At 47.9% G+C, this 25,070-nt stretch overlaps 1 protein-coding gene across 2 annotated transcripts in view; it reads right to left on the minus strand.

Annotated features, from left to right (window-relative positions):
* Positions 1–25,070, minus strand: part of SLC7A7 (solute carrier family 7 member 7) — a 153,022-nt gene that overhangs the window by 123,627 nt on the left and 4,325 nt on the right. Inside the window, exon 1 of one of the 2 annotated variants that reach the window (XM_063913541.1) lies at positions 184–247. The exons of the other annotated variant lie outside the window; for it this stretch is intronic. The gene's annotated coding sequence lies outside the window, so the exon portion shown is untranslated. Of the gene's footprint in view, positions 1–183; positions 248–25,070 lie in introns of those variants that run through there. 2 annotated transcript variants of the gene reach the window in all.

Below are 25,070 nucleotides of genomic sequence, written 5' to 3' on the forward strand. Positions count from 1 at the left end.
GGGTGTAATATGGGGGGCTGTGTATGCCGTGTGTAATCTGGTACTGGGTGTAATATGGGGGCTGTGTATGCTGTGTGTAATGTGGTGCTGGATGTAATATGGGGGGGCTGTTGTATACTGTGCGTAATGTGGTACTGGGTGTAATATGGGCGAGGAGCGCTGTGTATGTTGTTTATGTCATACCTCCCAGCTGTCCTAATTTTCTCAGGACAGTCCCATTTTTTCACTGACTGTACCGTTGTCCCACCCGCGGGCATCAGTGTCCCGCAGTTGGGGGAGGGGCAGTTGGCAGACGTTAGCAGAGCAGCAGTGTATAGACACTGAGCGCATGCACACAGCGTCTATTCACCGGCAGAGAGGACACAGGGCATGGCCAACTGCTAACAGAGCGCTGTTCATGCCCCCATAGTAACAAAAACAGGCATGGCTCGTAATTGCGGCACTTCCTGTGAGGCCACACCCTTATCAACGAGGCCATGTCCCTTCGCGCGCACAGATGTCCCTCCTGGAGGATTCAACAAGTTTGGTGGAATGTTATAATGTAAAGTGCTGGGTATAATGCTGCCTTTTGCTGCTTTTTGTATTATAGTTTTTACCTGCAATTACAGGACACACCCCTGATTGCAATAAATACGCCCATGGGTGGAGCTAGACACACACCACTGCCGCCTGGAATCTCCCTGAAACTAGTTTTCAAAAGTAGGCAAGTATGACCTGGAGGTCGGTTCAACAAATATTAAACAGCATATAAGATGCTACCTAACGTTCCTAGATGTTGCAGGAGCATTATAAGCCATTTATTGGCTAATGTGCCTGCAGCACCACTGCATACACACCTATACAATCGTCGGCCATTCACCCAATATCGGGAGGTCGGCCAATGGCGTGTATAGGTGTGTACCCAGCTTTACTCACTTTTACAGAGTTTTGCAAGTAATGATGGCTGCAGACGTAAATACAGAGCGCGGGATGGACTTTCATATGCAGACGTATGAATATTTAGAATACACAAATTCTCATATAATTAAGTGAGCAGGCGGCACCTACCATACCTAAAACGGCTGCAGATGTGTTTAACTATGTCAATCAACTGTTTGTTTTTTTCCTATTTCTTTGCTCTACCAAGCCTTGAAGGTCCATTTTGAAATGTATATTGGAAATCTTACATTTTAAAATTTTCTATAGACTTCTATATTTTTTACTTTCTTTGCTTTGGAAAATAAAAATATAGATAGAAATGTGAAATATATAACAGGTACCAAACATTTTGGGGAAATCTTGATAGTCCTCTCAGTATTCATTACTTCTCTAGTACACCATAAAAACTAATACAGGTTGAGTCTCCCTTATCCAAAATGCTTGGGACCCTTGGGACCAGAGGTATTTTGGATATGGGATTTTTCCGTATTTTGGAATAATTGCATACCATAGTGAGATATCATGGTGATGGGACCTAAATCTAAGCACAGAATGCATTTATGTTACATATACACCTTATACACACAGCCTGAAGGTCATTTTAGCCAATATTTTTTATAACTTTGTGCGTTAAACAAAGTGTGTCTACATTCACACAATTCATTTATGTTTCATATACACCTTATACACACAGCCTGAAGGTCATTTAATACAATATTTTTAATAACTTTGTGTATTAAACAAAGTTTGTGTACATTGTGCCATCAAAAAATGAAGGTTTCACTATCTCATCTCACTCAAAAAAGTCCGTATTTCGGAATATTCCGTATTTCGGAATATTTGGATATGGGATACTCAACCTGTATATAATAGGGGTCTATTCATGAATCCGTGAAATGAGTGGAGAAGTGAATCAGTGAAGAAGTTGCCCATGGCAACCAATCAGTGTTGATTTATCATTTATAGTGCATTCTAAAAAATGATATGTAGCGCTGATCTCCACTGGCTCACTTCTCCACACTTCACTGCTTCATGAATAGCCTATAGTACTTTATGGCCCAAATGTATTATTATTTTATTTATTAAGCCTTAAAAAGTGATAAAGGGGAGATGGATACAGAGTGATAAAGTACCAGCCAATCCGCTTCCTTACTGCAATTTAACATGCTGTGTATGAAAAATAACCGGAGCTGGTTGGCTGGTACTTTACCACTCTTTATCCGACTGTACTTTATCACGTTTGAAGACTTATTGCATTTGGGCCTATAATAGGATGTATCCTTTTGTAGTGTGCTGAATGTCCCATATCCTGTTAAAGTTCAACTCACGGACAAGTATCCTGACATTCTCTTTAGTATTTGCTAGTACAATCCACAATTTATCGTCCCCTGAATGACTAGTAGGGCCTGCATACAGTGAGCAGGGCCGAAACTAGGATTTTCGTCACCCGGGGCAAGGCATGAATTTGGCGCCCCCCTCCCGCTTCTGTCAAATGGTCTCCCAGCAGCGTGTTCTATTATGTGCCCCCTGTGTGTCCCCATATATTACATTACATTATTACACTACATGCCCCATACACTGCACTGCATCACTACACGCTGTACTACACTAAATACCCTATATGCTACACTTCACACACACACACACACACACACACACACACACACACACACACACACACACACACACACACCCTCCCAACTGCAGCTATGAGGAAAGCAATTAGGACCCAGTGGAGTTCAGAAACTTGGGCCTAAAAATATAGTGTATCAGATGGGGAGGCACAGGGGTTTCCAAGCAGCCAGCAGATCACACAAGTGACTGCCTCAAAATGGTGCCTCAGTTCTCACACTATAAGGCAGTCCAGTAACACATACACTAACAGCGAAAACTGGGGGCAGCCACTGGGGCTAGAGACTCACCACCAAAGCATAGTACGGCAGGAGGAGGCAGAGAGGACTGCGGGCTGTGCCTCATGGAACCCTGATCAGACAGCAGAGCAGGCCGTGCACACAGCGGGAGATAGAGCTGCAGGAGGATCCGGACAGAAGACCGGACGTCAGGAGGGCTTCATACAGCAGCACGTGAGAGGAAAGTCCGTGGTGGGCAGCAGGAGGGAACTATTCCTTCTCATTCATTCTCTTCTCTGCGCTTCCCGCTGTCTCTCCACAGCTGCCTCCTATACCCGGAAGTCCGGCTGCAGTCAGATGAGGGGAGGGGAGGCGGAACATCTGAAGGGCAGACTCGGACACGCTGCCTGCACCCGTGATCAATGTCTACGGCATCACTGCTGCAGCGGTAGGTTGGTGACAATCAGGGTGGATGCACATTGCGCCCCCCTCAACACCGACGCCCGGGTCACATGCCCCCTTTGCCCCCCACCCCCTAGTTACGGCCCTGCAGTGAGGTTAATGTTCTTCCAGAATGCTGTGGTGGTCTTTTAAAATGAAAAAAATAACTGTTCTGCAGGACAAATGCAGCTATTTATAAAATCAACCGGTCCTGAAGGGACAACTTTACTACACAAGCTGTGTTAGTATAATTGGCAAAGAGCAATAATGCTCATATTACCAGAAGAAAGGGGGGGAAGGGGGGGGGGGAAACAGACAATTTTCATATAAAATGTTATAAATAAAAGACTCCCAAAATCCCCTCATACATCACATAATTAAATATGAAATAAAATATTTTCCACTGCAGATCCTCTGTTTAATAAGCACCCCTCCATGAATCTTCTGTGTTTATCGTCTTTGTTTGCTTATGCTGAGATAAACATCCTTTTTGGTCTTGAGGAAAGGGTGCTCCTCTAGTCCCCTTGAAATGTTGACCTTTTGGATGGGTGAAGTATATGTGCATGTGAATTTTTGCAAATATAAATCCACTATTACATCTGTATAAAATCCTATGAGTGCCACTGTCAACCCTGAAGGAGGAAGTAGACTAAGGGCAGATACTGATGACCTGGGTCTGTGTTTGTTAGAGGGGTCAGCTGCTGAGGGAATCACAGTGCCGTAACTATTTTAGCTCTGTGTGCAAGAAACAGCATCGCCCCCCCCAACACACGCACAGTATGTAAAATAGGGCCAGTGCGCGCCTTGTGTGCGTGCCAAAAATATAGGGGCGTGGCCACAAAATAATACCAATTAATATTACGCTGCACAGTAGTGTCCATTATTCAAATTACCGTGCACAGTAGTGCCACTTACATCAGGTTACAGCCCGTCACACATTACTGCAGGCAGACCTCCCTTTTACACATTACGGCAGGCTCCAGCAACAGCAACTCTGACTCTGAGATGAGGGAGGGGAGAGGGAGGCATCAGTGTGTATACTGGAGGATGACAGCACCCAGCCGCAGCGCCGTGGACCATGTACAAGAGCAGCTACAGTATTGGATTGTGAGGTGCGCTCCCACCCCGGAGGTATAGGTATATGGATGTATGTGGTGCTGCCTAGGGACTTTAACGTACCCTTACACATTACTCCAGACACAGTATTGTCCCTTACACATTACGCCACACACAGTAATGCCCCTTACACATTACGCCACACACAGTAATGCCCCTTACACATTATGCCACACACAGCGATACTCGTTATACATTACACAACAAACAGTAATGCTCCTTACACATTATATCTCACACCGTAATGCCCTTTACACATTATGACACACATGGCGTAATGCCCTTTATACATTATGCAACACATTGCAATGCCCCTTACCTTATGACACAAACCTTAATGCCTCTTACACATTATGTCACACATTGTAATACCTATTATACCACATGCTGTAATGCCCATTACACATTGTATACCACACCGTAAAGCCTATTACACATTGCATCTTACACCATCATGCCCCTCATGGCAGCCTCATACTTACCAGGAGGCATGTTGAGAGAAAGAGAGGAGAGGCATGGGGGAAAAGAGGCATGTTAGAGAGAGAGAGAGAAAGAGAGAGAGGAGAGGGGAATGTTGAGAGAGAGACATGGCAGCCTCATAATTACCAGGCTGAGTGCACTTTGTGGCAGCTCCCCCCAGTTCCTGCGCTGACCGGATTGTGGCCTGGCTGGCCACAGCACTTACTGGACTCCATCTCCCAATCCCTGGCCCCTGCTGACTGATCGTGGGTGTTTTAGCACTCCTTGCTTCCTCCAGCATATACTCTGCTGCGCTCCATCTTACTGTGGCTGGGAGCTCCCACATCACACTTCTGAGAGTTGCTGCGGTTCACAGTTCACTTCATCCCCAGCTAAGTGATCCTGCGCAGACTTCTCCCCCCACCAGACTTCTCCCCCCATTCCTGCAGAAGCCCAGTGACCACACAAATCTGCCCTGCAGCTAGCAGTCCGGAGATCCCTCAATCCTCTCCAGTCGCTAGCAGCCGGGTGACCTCCTGAGCAGGGCCAGCTGAGCGGTAAATCTGGCCCTGGCTGTGAGATAGCGCGTCCACAGTCGGTATGGTCAGTGGGTTTTCCAAGTAAAGAGTGGCAATCCGTGCAGGTGTCTGACTCCTGAGACCGGGGAGGGGAGAGGGATGCAGGGACAACGATGACAGGACTAAGCCGCAGGCAGCAGCAAACAGCTCTGTCAGTGGCAGCGCCTGCCTAAATTACTTTGCGGTAAATCCACTACTGGCGCTGGCGGCCCTGTGTTTGTACCAGCGGATGCGCCCTCAGTGCAAATGCGCTGTGTACAACGCACTGCTGGCACACACCTAGTTACGGCCCTGCTATACTCTTTGGTGGAGGGTGTTTCCAGAAATATCAAACATACTACATTATACTTTCTGTTTTCTGGTTTTACTTTTGAGGATCTTCATTTTGACGGACGATGCATTCCATATATGAATGAGAAACCGATAAAAAGAAAATTGGGTTACATCCTTGTATTTAATGGACTAAAGGACTAAGTATTCCCTCATTTTGATTGGAACAGAATTATGCGCTATTTCCTGTAAAACATTTTCATAATAGACAACAAGGGCCTCAAACCAGAAATAACCAGTCTTAGCCGGTATGGTGGGGTGTGTGAGGTCATGCTGTGATGTCATAATGGCAACTGCCTATACAGGGCTCTGCTGTTGCTGTCTCTTGCATATGCCTCAGAGGCCTGGCACGGGCATAGCACACTGGTAGAAGGTTAGTGACTGGACAAAGATAAGAGCAGCTTAATTCGAATTGTCGGCAGACTTTTAGCATGACTATTATAATATATGACTTATGACCTTTGGGATAGCATAGTATTGGATATAAACAAAATCTCACACCTGCTGGGACAGTACCGTTACCTAACAACCACAAGCGGCTGCAAATGGGCCATTGGAGATATTTGAAGAACGCTGTCTAGATGGGTCTATAATGTTCCTAATTAAATCATTTATGTGCGCTGCACCCATGACATCTCCTTGGAGTTGTTTGGTGAGCCTATAATGTTGCAAATTAAATCCTTTACTCTCTCTCTCTGCCTGCTTAAATCCCAGTGTGCCACTATTGCAGGCTGATCCAATTCTATTAATGTAAAGAGATGTAAAAGAATTATATTGTGCTTTAATCATTACTTTTGTTTTTATCCAATACTATATACAGGTGTACTAGCAGGGACGTGCAGTCAGGGGAGGCAGCGCCTCCCCTGTCATTCCTGATTAAAATAATACAAAGAAGATACTTATGACATATATTCTGTGTCATAAGTATATTTTTTATATTATGTCAATTTTTTTTATATTGTAAATGGCTGTTTAAATACATTTGTGCAGCACCGAGAACGGTGCCTCCCGCTGTGCATTGTAATCGTCTGGAAGCAGGGGGCGGGCAGGGGGTGGGGCCAAGCAAAGGGCTGTAAAAGCCCATTGAAACAAGTAATGTAAGCGGCACCTGCCCAAGTTCCATAGAACAGCAGGGATGTGCTTTCAGCCTATCTGAAAGCACGCCCCTGTCACTGTGATTGGTCACTGGGCAGCAGCTGCAGCACTCACAGTGACTGCATCTGGCTGTCACTGGCAGTGCTGTACGGGGCAAAGGACGTGCATAGCAGTGGCAGCGTCTTGAGTGCGTCTCTCCCCTCTCCTTCGTCTTCCGCCGGCTCCGTCCTCCCAGGCAGCAGCATAACCAGGTCAGGTACACTCTCTTTCTCTCTCTGCAGCTCTCCCCTCTCCTTCGTGTTCCGCCGGCTCCTTCCTCCCAGGCAACAGAATAACTCTCAGCGGCTCTCCCCTCTCCTTCGTGTTCCGCTGGCTCCTTTCTCCCAGGCAGCAGAATAACCAGGTTAGGGACTCCTGCCGGCTCCTTCCTCCAAGGCAGCAGCATAACCAGGTCTCTCTCTCTCCTTTTCCCCTCCTGTGGATTAGAACAAAGATTGTAAATATAATTTTCAATTTTACAGGTATCCCTATTAGATACCACATGGACAAGAGGACCTGATCCGCGTGGGATGTAGGTAGGTAAGTATGTGTGAGTGTATAAGTGTGTTTTAATAAATTGTTACTTTCACGGTGTGTGTGTGTGTTGTGTTTTTATATGGGTATTTTTGTTGTTGTAGAACTACAGGTACCAGCGAGCCCGTTATTTCCCTGAATGCTGGTACTTGAGGTTCTCCAAGTACCAGCAAGTGGGGGAGGCTTGCTGGGCCTTGTAGTTCCACAACAAAAAACAATATGCATTTGTTTGACACACTTATGGCTATCAGCCGGCACCCACCGCCCAGGGGTGCTGAGGACAGCCTCAGGCTTCAACCCTGGCCCTTGGGTGCCTGGAGAGGGGGAGCCCTTGATTTAAGGGGTTCCTACTCCTCCAGGGAACCCCAGCCAGGGGTGACTAGTTGGGGGTGTAATGCCACGGCCGCAGGGACCTACATAAATATGTCCTCCAGCTGTGGCATTATCTCCCTGGCTAGTGGAGCCCGGTGCTGGTTACGATGGACCCCTACATTTTTGTCCCGTATTTTTGTAACCAGGACTGGACTAAGAGCCCGTGCTGGTTGTCTAAATACGGGGAACGGGGTCCAATTTTTTTCACAGTATTTAAACAACCAGGACCGGCTCAAAGAGCCCGAGGCTGGTTATACTTAGGAGGGGGGATCTCATGCATTTTTTTTTTATTTTTTAACCCATTCAGACCCTTTTCCATTAAGTTAATGGAAGCCCTGGACAGCAAAATTGCATTCATGTCCTCCTCCCACTCCCTTCCCAGTCCCAAACACTAATTTTTATTTTTCTATAAAAATGTACAATATATCACAAGTATGATGAGCAGGCAGACAGTGGGCATTGGCGGCATCGGACTGAGATGCAAATTAGTGGCGGAGGGCTGGGTCAATTGATGGTGGGCGAGTTTGTAAGCCATTGGCAGTGGCAGCGGGCATTGGCTCAGGGGCAGTAGCAGGCATTGGCTCGGCGGCAGTAGGGGTCATCGGCAGGAATCGGCGGACATTATGGCTGTAGTGCCTCACCAGCCACTGACCTCACCGCACACCACTGAGGTGTAGCCATGCTGATCATGGCTACATCTGAGATAAACGTGCACCCTCGGCACAGCTATGCGCGCCTGTGCCTAGCCATGCCGAGCTGCGGCATTTGCCGCTCCCATCCATGTGAATGGGCACACACGTCCAGACATATACGGTGCGGTCGCGCCTAACAAGGCGCAATTGCGGTAAGATGTAGCCACGACAAGAAGGGCTACATTTGTACAGTTGTTATCCCTGTTTGCATCAGAAATGAATGCTATGGTGGTTATGACTGTGTCCCCCCTTCTCACTCCCATTCATCTCTTGCTCTCTTTCTTCACTCTCTCACCATTGACGTGTAGATGTGTTTTCTCCAGCTGGGTAAATATGTCAAAATAGCAGATTTGAGGCAACAGAAGGGATGACTGGGTTAGGCAAGGTTAGTTGGTGGGCGGGTGGTCTGGGCAAACTGTTATGCACACCAGTGCCAGCAGGAATGTACTGGTGTCTGAACGGAGAGGGATGCAAAACAAATGAACTCACAGACAGACTGGGGAATATGACATTACATACATAGAAGGTGATAGGGTAACAAAATAAACACAAAGTAAACAGAGAAGCCCAAAGGCTAAGAAACTGGGTGTCTCCCTAGTATTAGGAATGCTCAGATGGAAAGAAGCGAGATGTTGTGATTTAATACGTAGAGAACCCGAAATGCTGTTGCTAAGGGCAACATCAAAACCCTAAAGGGTTACCAACGGGTGTGGCAGTAAACTCCTTGGTCAGAGATGGAATAATAGACACAAGGAGAGTCTCCACAATCCTAGTCCTCACTTGCAGTGCACTGGTTCAGCTTACTGCCACTAAACTGACACCTGAACACCTTGCACAGTGAGAAAGGATTTTGGCAGGCAAGTCTGAGAATACAGCCGCAAACTTGCTAGGTTCACAGAGTAGCAAAAGAACCCCAGCAGGTTAAACGACTGACTCCAGTCTTACTGCTTGGTCTGGATTGGCAGAGTAATACCAAATCCCAAGGCCTATTTGCAGTTAGCAACAAACAAATACAAAGTTTACACAGTACTAGCTAGCTTTCAGGAACTGACTAACCAACAAAGATTCAGCAGCATCTGCCTAACCTGAGAAGAGGGTTTATATAGCAGGTGCTGTCCACGCCCCACTCAGACCTCACAGACTGTGAGCACAAAAACTAGCACCGGATCCCCTGTCGTGCACAGAGCCTGTAACCACTGCACAGCAAAAGACCCGAACCGGAGTATCAGCAACGCTCAGGTTACTCCGCTAGCACTTGTCTCCCGGTTGCCATGACGACGTGGCAGCACAGAGCAGGAGACCCTAACAGTACCCCCCCTCTGACGAGGGGTCAAAGAACCCCTACCACCGGGTTTATCGGGGAACTGCGAGAAGAAAGAGCGTAACAGTCTGGGGGCATGAAGATCACAACTGCGCACCCACGACCGCTCCTCCGGGCCATACCCCTTCCAGTGCACCAAAAATGACAGCCGACCCCGAACCATCTTGGAGTCAAGAATCCTTTCAACAACAAACTCCCTCTGGCCACGTATCAGAAGAGGGGAAGGTCTTCCACTGGAAGAAGGATTACTAATCGCCCGTTTTAAAAGGGAACAATGAAATGTTTTATTGATACCCAAAGAACGGGGTAGATCTAACTGAAATGCCACCGGATTGATAACCCTAGTGATCTTATAAGGACCGATGAACCGGGGGCCTAACTTATGAGATGGCTGTCTCAACTTCAAATTCTTGGTAGACAACCAGACGAAGTCTCCTAATTTGAAGCTGCAGGGTCTTTTCCGCTTATCAAAAACCCTTTTGGTCACTAATGACACAGACACAAGGGCTTTCTTCACTTTCCTCCAAATACCTCTAAGGACCGAAACCACAGAGGAACCACCAGGCGTGGAGTCCTGGGGGTCAAAAGAATTGGCCTTAGGATGATGCCCATACACACAAAGGAAGGGAGAGATCCCTGTAGCAGAGTGAGCCGCGTTGTTATAGGCAAACTCCGCCATGGACAGATGAGCAACCCAGTCAGTCTGACACTTGGAGACATAACACCTGAGGAACTGCTCCAAGGACTGGTTCACCCTTTCAGTCTGCCCATTAGACTGCGGATGGTAGCCTGACGACAAGCTGACAGAAATCTGGAGATCGGAACAAAATGCCCTCCAGAATTTGGCCACAAACTGGGATCCGCGGTCAGAGACCACATCAAGTGGCAACCCGTGGAGGCGCACAACATGCAGCATAAATAATTCAGACAGGCGTCTGGCCGATGGCAGCCCAACCAATGGAACGAAGTGCGCCATCTTCGAAAACCTGTCAACGACAACCCAGATGGCTGTCATCCCCGAGGATTTGGGCAAGTCCACCACAAAATCCATTGAAATGTGGGTCCATGGCTTAGATGGAATAGAGAGTGGATGTAATGGGCCAACAGGAACCCCTCTAGGAGTCTTATTTCGGGCACAGATGTCACATGCCCGAACCCACTGATCCACATCCCTAGCCACCGAGGGCCACCACACCGCCCTAGATAGCAACTCCCGAGTTCTGGCAATACCCGGGTGACCTGCCGACTTCTTGGCATGGAATTCCAGGAACACTCGCTGTCTTAACCTAGGAGGCACAAACAAAAGACCTACCGGAAGGTCTGGAGGAGCCTGCTCCTGTGCTCTAAGGACTAATGACAAGAGGTCCTGGGTAATGCCCACTTTAATACATGATGGGAACACAATGGGCAATGGCTCCTCGGTGGTCTCCTGGATTGGAGCAAAACTCTGCGAGAGCGCATCAGCCTTGATGTTTTTGGACCCAGGGCGATATGTTATCAAAAAATTAAAGCGAGCAAAAAATAAAGCCCATCATGCCTGCCTGGCATTGAGGCGCTTCGCTGACTCTAAATATGCCAAATTCTTATGGTCGGTGAGAATTGAGACCACAAACTTAGCCCCCTCAAGCCAGTGTCTCCACTCTTCGAGTGCATCCTTAATAGCCAACAATTTCCGGTTACCCACGTCATAATTCATCTCGGCGGGCGAAAATTTACCGGAAAAGTAAGCACAGGGATGAAGGCGATTATCAGACACCCCCATCTGAGAGAGCACTGCCCCAATACCCATCTCAGAGGCATCCACCTCCACCACAAAAGGACGCTCTGGATCTGGGTGTCGCAGCACCTTGGCCGAGACAAATGCCCTTTTGAGACGGGCAAAAGCCGCTTTGGCCTCACAAGACCAGTGAGCAACATCCGCCCCTTTCTTAGTGAGTGCCACCAAGGGCGCCACTATAGACGAAAATCCAGCGATAAATCGTCTATAAAAATTCGCAAAGCCCAGAAAACGCTGAAGCGCCTTCAAACTAGTGGGCTGCACCCAATCCAGGACTGCCTGTACCTTGGAACCCTCCATTTGGAAACCTTCTGGGGAGATAATATATCCTAGAAATGCGATTTGCTGAACTTCAAATTTTCACTTCTCCAGCTTCGCCCCAAGCTGGTGGTCTCTGAGTTTCTGGAGGACTAAGTGTACATGCTTCCGATGTTCCTCCAGGGAATGGGAGAAGATTAGGATGTCATCTAAGTTTACAACTAAGAATCTATCCAAATATTCCCTGAGCACATCGTTCATGAAGTCCTGGAAGACTGCCGGGGCATTACAGAGCCCAAAAGGCATCACCAAATATTCATAATGCCCTGAGCGGGTATTAAAGGCAGTCTTCCATTCATCCCCCTCTCTTATTCGGATTAGATTGTACGCACCGCGTAGGTCAATCTTAGAAAAAATGGTGGCAGTACGAAGCTGGTCAAACAAGACCGAAATGAGAGGCAGTGGGTATGAGTTTTTAATCGTGATACGGTTCAATTCCCTGAAGTCGATGCAGGGTCGCAACGAACCGTCCTTTTTACCCACGAAGAAGAACCCCGACCCAACTGGAGACTGTGAAGGTCTGATAAATCCCTTAGCCAAGTTCTCCTGAATGTACTCTGCCATAGCCTGAGTCTCAGGACGTGACAGGGAGTACAACCTGCTCTTGGGAAGCTTAGCATTCGGCAACAAATCAATGGCACAGTCATAGGGGCGATGTGGAGGTAGTACCTCTGCAACTCTTTTGGAGAACACGTCCGCAAAATCTGCATAACATCCTGGCAATCCTGGCAAACTTAGCTGCGAAAGCCTGACTGGAAGGCTCAAGCAACTCCTGAAACAATCAGTACCCCAACTAAGAATCTCCCCAGAGACCCAGTCAAATTGAGGATTGTGGGCCCTTAACCAGGGTAACCCCAACACCAATGGGGCAAAAGTACAGACAGTCACATAAAAGGACAATTTTTCAGAGTGTGTGGCTCCAATAAACAAAGAAATCTGGCTAGTGCAAGAGGTAATTTTACCCTGGGATAATGGTTCCCCGTTTAACCCACAAATCTCAATTTCCGATGCCAAGGGTACTAAGGGATCAGAGTGTTTCAGGGCAAATTGGCGGTCCATAAAAACCCCGTCGGCCCCACTGTCCACAAAGGCCTCAGTCTTGACAGTTTGACCGAGGATCTTCAAGGTCACCGGAATGATAAAAGTCTTCTTGGGAAATTCTGACTTCTGGCCTGACAGGATATTTCCCATCACCCTCAGGCCCTGAAGTTTTCTGGCTTTTCTGGGCATGATACTACCACATGACCTTTATTCCCACAGTACAAACATAACCCCTGCTGTCTCCTCCGCGTCTTCTCACGCGAGGAGAGGCGGGTAGCCCCAATCTGCATAGGCTCCTCGGAAAATTCCTCAGAGTCTGAGGTTCCCTTGGGAAAGAAGGAAACCTCGGTCTCCCTTTCAAGCCTGCGCTCTCTCAGCCGTCTATCCACCCGAATGGATAACTGCATGAGCTGATCCAAGCTATCAGGCAAGGGATATTGTACCAGTTGGTCTTTTAACTGGTTAGAAAGACCTCTTCGGTACTGGTGTCTCAGGGCTGGGTCATTCCACTGGGTATCATGGGCCAACCTCCGAAACTCCGTACAATAAACCTCAACTGGCCTTTGCCCTTGCTTAAGGATCGAAATCTGAGCCTCGGCTGAGGCCGTCTTGTCAGGGTCATCATACAACATGCCCAGTGCCGTAAAAAAAGCATCAACACTTTTAAGCGACGGACAGTCAGGCTGCAACCCATATGCCCAGACCTGTGGGTCTCCTTGTAGCAAGGAAATCACTATGCCCACCCGCTGAATCTCCGACCCAGAAGACTGAGGCCTAAGCTGGAAATATAGCTTGCAGCTCTCCTTGAAACAAAAGAACTGCGAGCGATCTCCAGAAAAACGATCCGGGAGATTTACTTTCGGCTCCTTAACCCCTGAAGGCACTGCTGCTGCGGGAGCTCCGCCAGCGGCCTGCGAGGTGTGCATTTTAATGGACAAATCATTAAATTGTCGAGTCAGGACCTGCACCTGATCGACCACCTGTTGCAAAGTATTTTGAGGGGTATGCTCCATATTCCCACAAAATTTCAACAGGAGTATTAGGCTGCTGAATATGTTATGCACACCAGTGCCAGCAGGAATGTACTGGTGTCTGAACGGAGAGGGATGCAAAACAAATGAACTCACAGACAGACTGGGGAATATGACATTACATACATAGAAGGTGATAGGGTAACAAAATAAACACAAAGTAAACAGAGAAGCCCAAAGGCTAAGAAACTGGGTGTCTCCCTAGTATTAGGAATGCTCAGATGGAAAGAAGCGAGATGTTGTGATTTAATACGTAGAGAACCCGAAATGTTGTTGCTAAGGGCAACATCAAAACCCTAAAGGGTTACCAACGGGTGTGGCAGTAAACTCCTTGGTCAGAGATGGAATAATAGACACAAGGAGAGTCTCCACAATCCTAGTCCTCACCTGCAGTGCACTGGTTCAGCTTACTGCCACTAAACTGACACCTGAACACCTTGCACAGTGAGAAAGGATTTTGGCAGGCAAGTCTGAGAATACAGCCGCAAACTTGCTAGGTTCACAGAGTAGCAAAAGAACCCCAGCAGGTTAAACGACTGACTCCAGGCTTACTGCTAGGTCTGGATTGGCAGAGTGTAATACCAAATCCCAAGGCCTATTTGCAGTAAGCAACAAACAAATACAAAGTTTACACAGTACTAGCTAGCTTTCAGGAACTGACTAACCAACAAAGATTCAGCAGCATCTGCCTAACCTGAGAAGAGGGTTTATATAGCAGGTGCTGTCCACGCCCCACTCAGACCTCACAGACTGTGAGCACAAAAACCAGCACCGGATCCCCTGTCGTGCACAGAGCCTGTAACCACTGCACAGCAAAAGACCCGAACCGGAGTATCAGCTACGCTCAGGTTACTCCGCTAGCACTTGTCTCCCGGTTGCCATGACGACGTGGCAGCACAGAGCAGGAGACCCTAACACAAACTCTGCATGGTCTCTTAATGCCTAGAGGACGGGCAGTCCTTCAGCCATGGGTCCCCAGAGGTTTCCTCCACAAGGGGGTTTTTCCTCTCCTGAGTGCTGAAGGATGACTCTTCATGAGTCATGAGGCTCCCACCATCTTGTTCCTCTTATAGGACAAGTTTGTAAGATTACTGGACCAATTTTAGAATGCAGAGTAAATAATAATATGAATAATTACAAAATAATCATAATAATCATCATAAGACGAAGAAGAAGAAGAAGAAGTGCCTAAATTTTACTTAAAATAAAAATAGACATTTATTTTTTAAATATATTTGGCTTGAAGTTGTCTAATAATAAATTCTCTCAAAAGGTGAAGAAATGACACATATTTGGGGAGACAAATATATTAGGAGAGTTCAGAACCATGTATTGTTTTGTTTATTCTACACAAGAGAGTACCAGGCGAGGCAGCCATGTTGGGTGCACTACATAGGTTACACTGTGCGATAAGCAAAACATGGCAGTAAGGCATACAAGGGTAAAATAAAAAGCAAATAACAGGACTCCTAGTTCTGCAGCTTACACAGTAAGGAAAATGGTCTTACTCTATAATTGCTTTTAGATAATTTTCTCTTATATAAAAATTTTAAAGTGAGCTATGGTGAAATTGACAAAAGAGGGTCCAGTCACATTTTGAAATAATAATAATTAAGAAAAACTATATCTGACCAAAAAATAAAAAATAAAAATGTATAATAATTCTCCAACACTCCGAAGATGGTAAGCTCATATTGTGAATTGCATAAAATATTTATATGAATCCCACATAATCACTGTTACACACTGGTTCTCACTGAGCGGAGGTTGAGACGAGAGGGGTGTCATTCGGCTCCCCAGCTGATTAATGTATGCAACAGATAGCAGTGCAGGATCACTGGAAGTGTTATGGATCTCTGATAATCTCAGGTCTCTGAGGATTTAAGTGAAAAACTACTGTCTCCCACTGTGATGCTCTAAGACATTGACAAGATGGCGCCGCACTTATGTGCAGTATTTTTGGTCAGCAGCCATCTTGGTACAGGGAGTGAAGCCTCCCTGAAGGAACAGTGTGGAATATGCACAGTAGTGCTCTCCCCTTTCAACACTTTTTACATACAAATAGGATAATAATGATAAAACTCCCACATAGTCATCTAAATGGGATGTAGTCACCATACCGGAGGTCAGCATACTGCCGCCGGGATCCTGGCCACCAGAATGCCGGCAGGGGGCCGAGGACTATTCCCACTCGTGGGTGTCCATGACACCCATTGAGTGGGAATAGAAACTGTGGCGAGCGCAGCAAGCCACCAAGCCCACAATGTGGAGAACGCTGCGAGGCCACAAGGAGCTTCGTTTCACTCGCCCCCCTGCCGGCATTCTGGCAGCCAGGGATCCCGACGTTGGTATGCTGACCACCGGGATCCCGGCTGCCGGTCAACCATACCCAACGTACCTGAATGACTACTTGTGCCTGGTGTAGGATTTTCAAATATGTGTAGTTTACTGTATGCAAGGATTTAAAACCTTATAGGAACTGAGATTTAAGGTGTATTACATGTAGTTCAAAAAAAAGTTTATTTTATGGCAGTAGTTTCCAAACTGGGGGCCGTGACACCCTGGGGTGCTCCGGGAAAGGGGGAGGGGGGGAGGTGTTAGGGGGACCTTGCAGTAGTGCCATAGTTTGGTGGTCCAGGACCAATTTAAATTATTTATACTTAATTAAATTGGCAAAACCAGTCCCTCACCACATAACTGAACCTAAGGATGACATATCATAAACACAATTGACTTCATTTTATATTTATGTCTGAATTTCTCAATAAGAAACTTTGGCCTAGGGGTGCCGTGAAGCTAATTCTGATACTCTAGTGCAGGAGTGTCACACCCGCAGCCCGTGGGCCGCATGCCTCCCCTACCGCATCCTTTTGCGGGCCACGGGCAGGAGTCGGGCAGGGGACCTTTAGCAGCCCGACCACCTTGCTTGCAGTGAGAGCAGGAGAGTGCAGCACACGCTTATCCTGCTCCTCAGTCCGGTCTCCAGCGGAGGTGCGGGTATCTTAAATCAGGCGCCAGTTCATGAGCCAATTAGAGATCGTGGACCGGCAGCCAATCAGGAGCTGTGCCAGAGTCTTTGCTTTGTATGTGCGGCGCCATCTTCCCGAATAGATCACTGGGAAGATGGCACCCCTTCCATTGGCTACAGCAAGGGCATACTGGGGAGGGTTCGCAAACTAGTGCCCCTACTGGGCCCCTCCAGCAGCCCCTCCCCCAATGCACGTCTTTCTGAGTTTTTGGGGTGTTTTTATAACAACATGGTGATGACACTGTAGCACAGAGATTTTCAACCTTTTACAACTCGCAGTGCACTGAACAAGATTTAAATATTGCCAAGGCACACTCAAATATAATGGTGATGCATTGTGCAGTTGCGTGTCCTAGGATGTTGCAGCTTCTCCATAGGTAATGTCTAAACAGGCATGGCAACAAGGAGGGACAAAGGGGACACTTGTGCAGGGCCCCGAGGTTCAGGGGGGCCCCAAGAATTAAGGACAGAAATAAAGGGGGCCACAGTGCCAATATTGCTTTTTAAAGTGTATGCTCCAGCTGCTCAATTTAATCAGGAAAACAATTAACAGGCCACCTAAACCCTCCCCAGTCCTTTTACCGCATCCCTTTATCCAGTCCCTGTGGTCCATACTGTATTGCGATCATTATGCATGTCACTGCGCTCGGGCTTTTATGTATGTCTCTGCCACCAGCACCGAAGAGCCGGGTAGCCCAGTATGAAAACCACCTGCCGGGCTCACTGACAGGCTGAGTCGAAGGCTCTATTTTTTTTAAAAGATCCCCTCTGCCAAGTTAAGGGAGGTTGAGGGGTGCCAGAGATATCAGTGTACTGGGCCCCAAGATTTCTGTTGCTGGCCCTGACCCTAACCCATACTCCTAAACTAACTCTAATGGCTGCAGTAAAAATCGATGTTTCTATGTATATAGTGTATTGCAAGAAAGTATCTGCAAATCCAATAGTACCGTAAGTGCGGTATATACTTGCACTTCTTTGTGGGGTGAGAACTTCACCCCTAAGTGAATTCAGTACTATGAATAGAGGTTGTGTGATCCCTGTGCAGCAGTCACAGAAAGTGTTAATGTCTGCAGTTTGTCACACAAATTACATTGTTGCATTTTTTCCAGAAGTGGATCTCGGAGCTGTAACCCACAGACCAGCTGCAATAATTATGCTGGGTACACACTAGACCAGTGGTTCTCAAACTGTAACCTGGGGTGCCTCAGGACACTTGCAGGTGTGCCTTGGATTGGTGGTCCAGGACCAATTCAAAATATTTATAGTTAGTGTTATAGGCAAAACCAGTGCTGGTGGCTGGCAATCAGAGCTGTAACTACGTGTGTGCCAGGTGTGCCTGGCACACAGCATGGTCACCCTGGGGGCGCAACTGTCCGCACCCCCGTTAATTTACTCAGCAGCATTGTAATGAGTCAAACTGACTCATTACAAGCTGCCAGAGAGGAGCAGCAGTGCCGGAGGAAGGAGAGAAATATGTGGAGGGAGGGGGACTTGGGAGCCGCAGCATCGCACTTATAGGTGGTGGCGCTGCTCAGAGCCATCCCTCTCCTTCCACTGTGCGGCTGTGCCGCAGCATCGTCAATGCCCCTGTTGACCAGTCCACACAAATTCGGATTGTGCAGCGCCAAAACGGGGACTGTGTGTGCGGGAGCCAGGCAGAGAAGATCCACGGAGGCAGCAGGAGCTGCCCAAACGATACAGAAGAGCCAGGAGGAGGGGAGGTAAAAAAGAGACAGGGCTATTACAGTTCACCAGCTGGGATGGACACAGGCGGCACTGCATAGCGCCTCTATCTTCTCACCATGCACTCTAACCCTTCCTTTCATGCCATGACTGATGATCACAGTGAGGAGTGAGGGGGCCAGTGTACTGTATACCCGTGTGAGGAGGAAAGTGTTAGCAAGCAGCACTGGCTGCCCCGGACCCTGACTGCTGTATATAGAATGAATCCCTTCCTCTGCTGTTATATATATATATATATATATATATATATATATTAGATATGTGTGTGTGTGTGTGTGTGTGTGTGTGTGTGTATATATATATATATATATATATATATAATGTATAGAGGGAGAGAGAGTAGAAGTCTGGAATTCCAGAAAAGCAATGTAAATAACTGTGCCCGTGCCCTCACTTGACGCTGGGGATGCTGTCTGCCGTAATGTGTAAAAAGGGCACGCTGTCTGCCGTAATGTGTAAAAGGTGGACACTGTCTGCCGTAATGTGTAAAAGGTGGACTCTGCCTTAATGTGTACAAGGGGCTCTACCTGGTGTAGTGGCGCTACTGTGTGGCGTAATTTAAATAATGGAGACTACTGTGCACCATAACCTGAATGTCACGATCCGGGTATCTGGACGCCATTACCTGCCTTTCAGATGTCTCCTGAGGCTCGCTCAGCGTTCCAAGGCTGGATCTCATCTGTGTCCACATACTACACATTCCTCCTGTCACGCTGAGATGCTGTCACAGCGGCGCCATGTTTGAATCCTGCATGGCGTCTCCCGTTCTCAGCGGCCTCCGCCGCCGCTCCTGTGTTATAGGTGCAGGTTGTCAGTGTGGTGTTCCATGCCTGCCGTGGCCTCCGTTGTCATCCACGAGTCTCAGCATACATTTGTCAGTCTGGCGTCTCCTGTCCTCTGTGGCCGGCGCCGCCATTACAGTTATGTTTCCACATGGTTTCCCAAGCCAGTTTTCCCTCCAAGTTCTAACATGGGCGCAGCCATGTTGGATCTAATCACATGCTTCAGTTCCTCCAATCCACCGCCTGGAAATCTGCATAATTGCCCAGCCAATACCTGCATTGCTGCAGGTATAAGTATCCTGTGCCTGGGCCAGGAAATGGTCAGTGCTTTGTTTGTCATACCTTGTTCCAGTCTCTCTCCTGTGGTTGTGTTTCCAGGTTCCAGCTCCTGTCTCCAGCATCCACTAAAGAGACCCGCACCTGCCTACCATCCTGCGGTGCAGCCTGACTCTGCAGTCCTCCGTGGCTGATCCAGTTTCCAGCTTCCAGCTATTTCATCTGCTTCCAGCAGTATCCACTACCACCGGTAATCATCCTTCAACTCCTCTGTTTCCACGCTCCCTAGCATCTTACTACATTCACTCCGTGTTTCATCACCTGGCTGGTTCCACCCAGCATTCATTCAGTGACTTTATCATCTGGCTGATTCCATTCCGCATCCACTCCGTGTCTTACCACTTGGCTGGTTCCATCCAGCAATTACAACAGCTGATTCAAGTTACCAGCTTCATCTGTTCCATCTACTGGCATGTTCCTTGGATATCTTCACTACTACAGCCAGGCCTGGTAAGGTTATTCCATCTAAGGACTTTAACAACTGTTCTTAACCTACCAGTGTCCTGTGTAACCATTTCATGGTCAGAGTGCTCCAGGAATCATATTATTTATCATTGCCATTATTTACCTTGAATGCTGTTTGTTTACACGGAGTCTGTTAATAAACTTTTATTTTGACTTTTACCTGGTTGTCATGGTCACACCTTCGGGTTTCCTTTTAACACTTACATGTCCAGGGGTCTGATTAAACCTCCCCGGTTTAAGTTCCTCTCAGCCCCTACAACTGAGGCTTTCTCCTGTCAGCCAAAACCCTCAGTTGTGACAGTAAGCACTGACCATATGAATCCAGCCGGAGACCAGGATCAAGCGGCTAGGCCGATGCAAGAACTGGCAGCCAGACTCGAACACCAGGACGCTGCACAAGGCCACATCATCCGCTGTCTCCAGGATCTCTCTACGCGGCTGGATGGGATTCAAACAACCCTTCGTGGACCTGGCACGTCCGGTGTGTCCACTACAGTGACACCAGTTGTAACCCCACCCTCCTTACCCATTTCCATTCCACGTCTTCATCTCCCAACGCCAGCAAAGTGTGACGGATCTCCAAGGTTCTGCAGGGGATTTCTTAACCAATGCGAAATCCACTTTGAGCTTCAGCCTGGCAATTTTCCCAGTGACCGTACTAGAATTGCCTATATCATTTCCCTTCTCAGCGGCTCAGCCCTTGACTGGGCATCACCTTTATGGGAGAAGTCTGATCCCCTGCTGTCCTCTTATACGGACTTTGTGGCAACATTCAGGCGCATCTTCGACGAGCCAGGCCGGGTAACCTCTGCTTCATCTGAGATTCTCCGTTTACGCCAGGGAACACGTACTGTGGGACAGTATCTCATACAGTTCAAAATCCTGGCATCCGAACTGGCATGGAACGACGAGGCCCTGTATGCTGCATTCTGGCATGGCTTATCAGAACGCATCAAGGATGAGTTAGCTACCAGAGACTTGCCTTCTAAGTTGGATGAGCTAATTTCTCTTTGCACAAAGGTTGATCTACGTTTCAGAGAGAGAGCAACCGAGCGAGGAAGATCGTCTGCTCCAAAATCTTCTGCTCCTCCTCTTCGTCAACCGTCTCCATCCAAGGATGAGCCCATGCAAATTGGCCGTTCCCGTCTATCTCCCGCTGAGCGCCGAAGACGTTTCTCTGAGTCTCTCTGTCTCTATTGTGCAGCTCCGTCTCACATTATGAATGCTTGTCCCAAACGTCCGGGAAACTCCAAATCCTAGCTCGCCAAGGAGAAGGCCGGCTAGGAGTAATGATCTCCTCTCCATCTCCTCATGATTGTAATCTCCCAGTCTCGCTCCAAATTGCTCAACGTTACAGGAACGTCATTGCCCTCCTTGATTCCGGAGCAGCTGGGAATTTCATAACCGAAGCTTATGTTAAACGGTGGTCCCTACCCACCGAGAGACTTCCTTCGTCCATCTCCTTAACTGCAGTAGATGGCAGCAAGATTTTCGACGCAGTTATTTCTCTAAGGACTCTACTAGTTCGTCTGAGAGTGGGAGTTCTTCATGCAGAATTTATTTCCTTCCTAGTGATTCCAAGAGCCACACATCCAGTGGTTTTGGGCCTTCTATGGCTCCGTCTCCACAATCCGTCGATTGACTGGACGACTACGCAAATACTAGCATGGGGTCCCTCCTGTGCTAAGACTTGTTTATCCAAAGTGCTTCCTGTTTGTTCTTCTTTTTTCCCCAGGTCGTCTGATGTTCCACCTCCTCCATATCAAGACTACACGGACGTGTTCAGTAAGGCTTCTGCTGATATCCTTCCTCCTCATAGAGAATGGGACTGCCCAATTGATCTCATTCCAGGGAAGGTTCCACCTCGAGGCCGAACTTACCCGTTGTCTCTGCCTGAGACACACTCCATGGAGGAGTACATCAAAGAGAACCTGGCGAAAGGTTTTATCCGACCTTCTTCTTCTCCAGCTGGCGCAGGCTTCTTCTTCGTTAAGAAGAAGGACGGTGGTCTGTGACCGTGCATCGATTACAGAGGTCTGAACGACATTACCGTCAAGAACCGGTATCCTTTACCTTTGATTACAGAGCTCTTCGATAGAGTCAGCGGAGCAACCATGTTTACAAAGTTGGATTTGAGGGGTGCCTACAATCTCATCCGGATCCGTGAGGGCGACGAGTGGAAGACCGCTTTTAACACCCGTGATGGACATTATGAGTACCTCGTCATGCCCTTCGGATTGAGCAACGCTCCAGCTGTTTTCCAACATTTCGTGAATGAGATCTTCAGGGACATTTTATACCGCCATGTCGTGGTTTATCTAGATGATATCCTCATCTTTGCCAATAATCTGGAGGAACATCGTTTCTGGTTAAAGGAGGTTCTGTCCCGTCTCCGTGTCAATCATCTCTATTGCAAATTGGAGAAATGTGTCTTTGAAGTTAAATCCATTCCGTTCCTAGGTTACATCGTGTCCGGTTCCGGACTACAGATGGATCCTGAGAAACTACAAGCAATCCAGAATTGGCCGATACCCTTAACCCTCAAAGGGGTCCAGAGGTTCTTAGGGTTCGCCAATTATTACAGAAAGTTCATACGAGACTTTTCCACCATTGTGGCGCCTATCACTGTATTAACCAAGAAGGGTGCTAACCCGTCCAAGTGGTCTGAAGAAGCTACGCAAGCTTTTCATCTTCTAAAACAACATTTCATCTCTGCACCAGTTCTGAAACAGCCCGACACCGACTCTCCTTTCATCTTAGAGGTGGATGCCTCCTCCGTTGGAGTAGGAGCGGTGTTATCCCAGAGGGCTAAAGATGGCCATCTACATCCTTGCAGTTTCTTCTCCCGGAAGTTCTCCCCAGCTGAGCGCAACTATGCCATTGGCGACCAGGAGTTGCTAGCCATCAAGCTCGCTCTAGAGGAGTGGAGATATCTGTTGGAGGGAGCTTCTCATTCAATCACGATACTTACCGACCACAAGAATCTTTTATACCTGAAAGGCGCACAATGTCTTAACCCTCGTCAGGCCAGATGGGCACTTTTCTTTTCCAGGTTCGACTTTAAACTCCAGTTCTGTCCGGGCTCTCAGAATCGCAAGGCCGATGCCCTTTCCCGCTCTTGGGAGCAAGAAAACGAGTCAGAGTCTTCAGACAAGCATCCTATTATTAATCCGTTGGCATTCTCCACGGTAGGGATGGACTCTACGCCCCCACCAGGGAAAAGTTTTGTGAAGCCGGTGTTGAGGAAGAAGCTCATGCATTGGGCCCATGCTTCCCGTTTTGCCGGACATACAGGCATTCAGAAAACCCTCGAGTTTATCTCTAGGTCCTACTGGTGGCCAACTCTGAAGAAGGACGTCAAGGAGTTTATTGCCTCTTGCCCAAAGTGTGCCCAACACAAAGACCCCCGCCAGTCGCCTGCGGGGCAACTGGTTCCATCATCTGTTCCCAGTCGACCGTGGACCCATTTGTCGATGGACTTTGTTACAGATCTGCCTATATGCAACAAGTTTAATACCATCTGGGTGGTAGTTGACCGGTTCACCAAGATGGCACATTTCATACCCCTCACCGGTCTTCCGTCAGCTTCCAAGTTGGCTCAAGTGTTTATCCAAGAGATCTTCCGACTTCACGGTCTTCCTGAAGAGATCATCTCCGATCGTGGAGTACAATTTGTAGCCAAATTTTGGCGAAGTTTGTGTCAAGCCCTCCAAGTCAAGTTAAAGTTTTCTACAGCTTACCATCCTCAGACCAATGGTCAAACCGAGAGGGTGAATCAGGACTTGGAGGCCTTCCTCCGCATTTATGTGTCTTCCTCCCAAGATGACTGGGTTCAACTCCTTCCTTGGGACGAGTTTAGCCACAACAATCAATACCATTCCTCATCCTCCTCAACACCATTCTTCATCAACTATGGATTTCACCGTAAGGTTCCAGAATTCCAACCGCTTCCAGCAACTTCTGTTCCAGCAGTGGATGTCACCTTGCGTCAGTTTTCAAACAACTGGAAGAATGTCCGCGCAGCCCTGCTTAAAGCCTCATTTAGGTACAAGAAGTTTGCCGATAGGAAGCGTAGAGCGGTTCCTGCTCTCAAGGTGGGTGATCGAGTATGGTTGTCCACGAAGAATTTGAGGTTGAGAGTTCCCAGCATGAAATTTGCTCCTCGTTACATCGGTCCTTTTAAAATTGAACAAGTCATCAATCCTGTTGCTTACAGACTCCAGTTACCTCCCTTCTTGAAAATACCCAGGACATTCCATGTTTCCCTGTTGAAACCGCTGATCCTGAATCGGTTTCATTCTGCACTTCCTCCAACTCCTAAAGTTCAGACTCAACGGGGAATCGAGTATGAGGTGGCCAAGATTCTGGACTCACGTTTCCGTTACGGTCAGTTGCAGTATCTTATTGACTGGAAGGGCTATGGTCCTGAAGAACGCTCTTGGACCAATGCGTCTGATGTCCATGCTCCTGCCTTGGTCCGGAATATCCACTCGAAGTTTCCTCTAAAGCCTAAGAAGCGTCCTGGGGCCACTCCTAAAGGGGGGGGTGCTGTCACGATCCGGCTATCTGTACGCCATTACCTGCCTTTCAGATGTCTCCTGAGGCTCGCTCAGCGTTCCAAGGCCGGATCTCATCTGTGTCCACATACTGCACATTCCTCCTGTCACGCTGAGATGCTGTCACAGCGGCGCCATGTTTGAATCCTGCATGGCGTCTCCCGTTCTCCGCGGCCTCCGCCGCCGCTCCTGTGTTATAGGTGCAGGTTGTCAGTGTGGTGTTCCATGCCTGCCGCGGCCTCCGTTGT

Source organism: Pseudophryne corroboree, chromosome 1 (assembly GCF_028390025.1).
Source record: "Pseudophryne corroboree isolate aPseCor3 chromosome 1, aPseCor3.hap2, whole genome shotgun sequence".
Lineage (NCBI taxonomy): Eukaryota > Metazoa > Chordata > Amphibia > Anura > Myobatrachidae > Pseudophryne > Pseudophryne corroboree.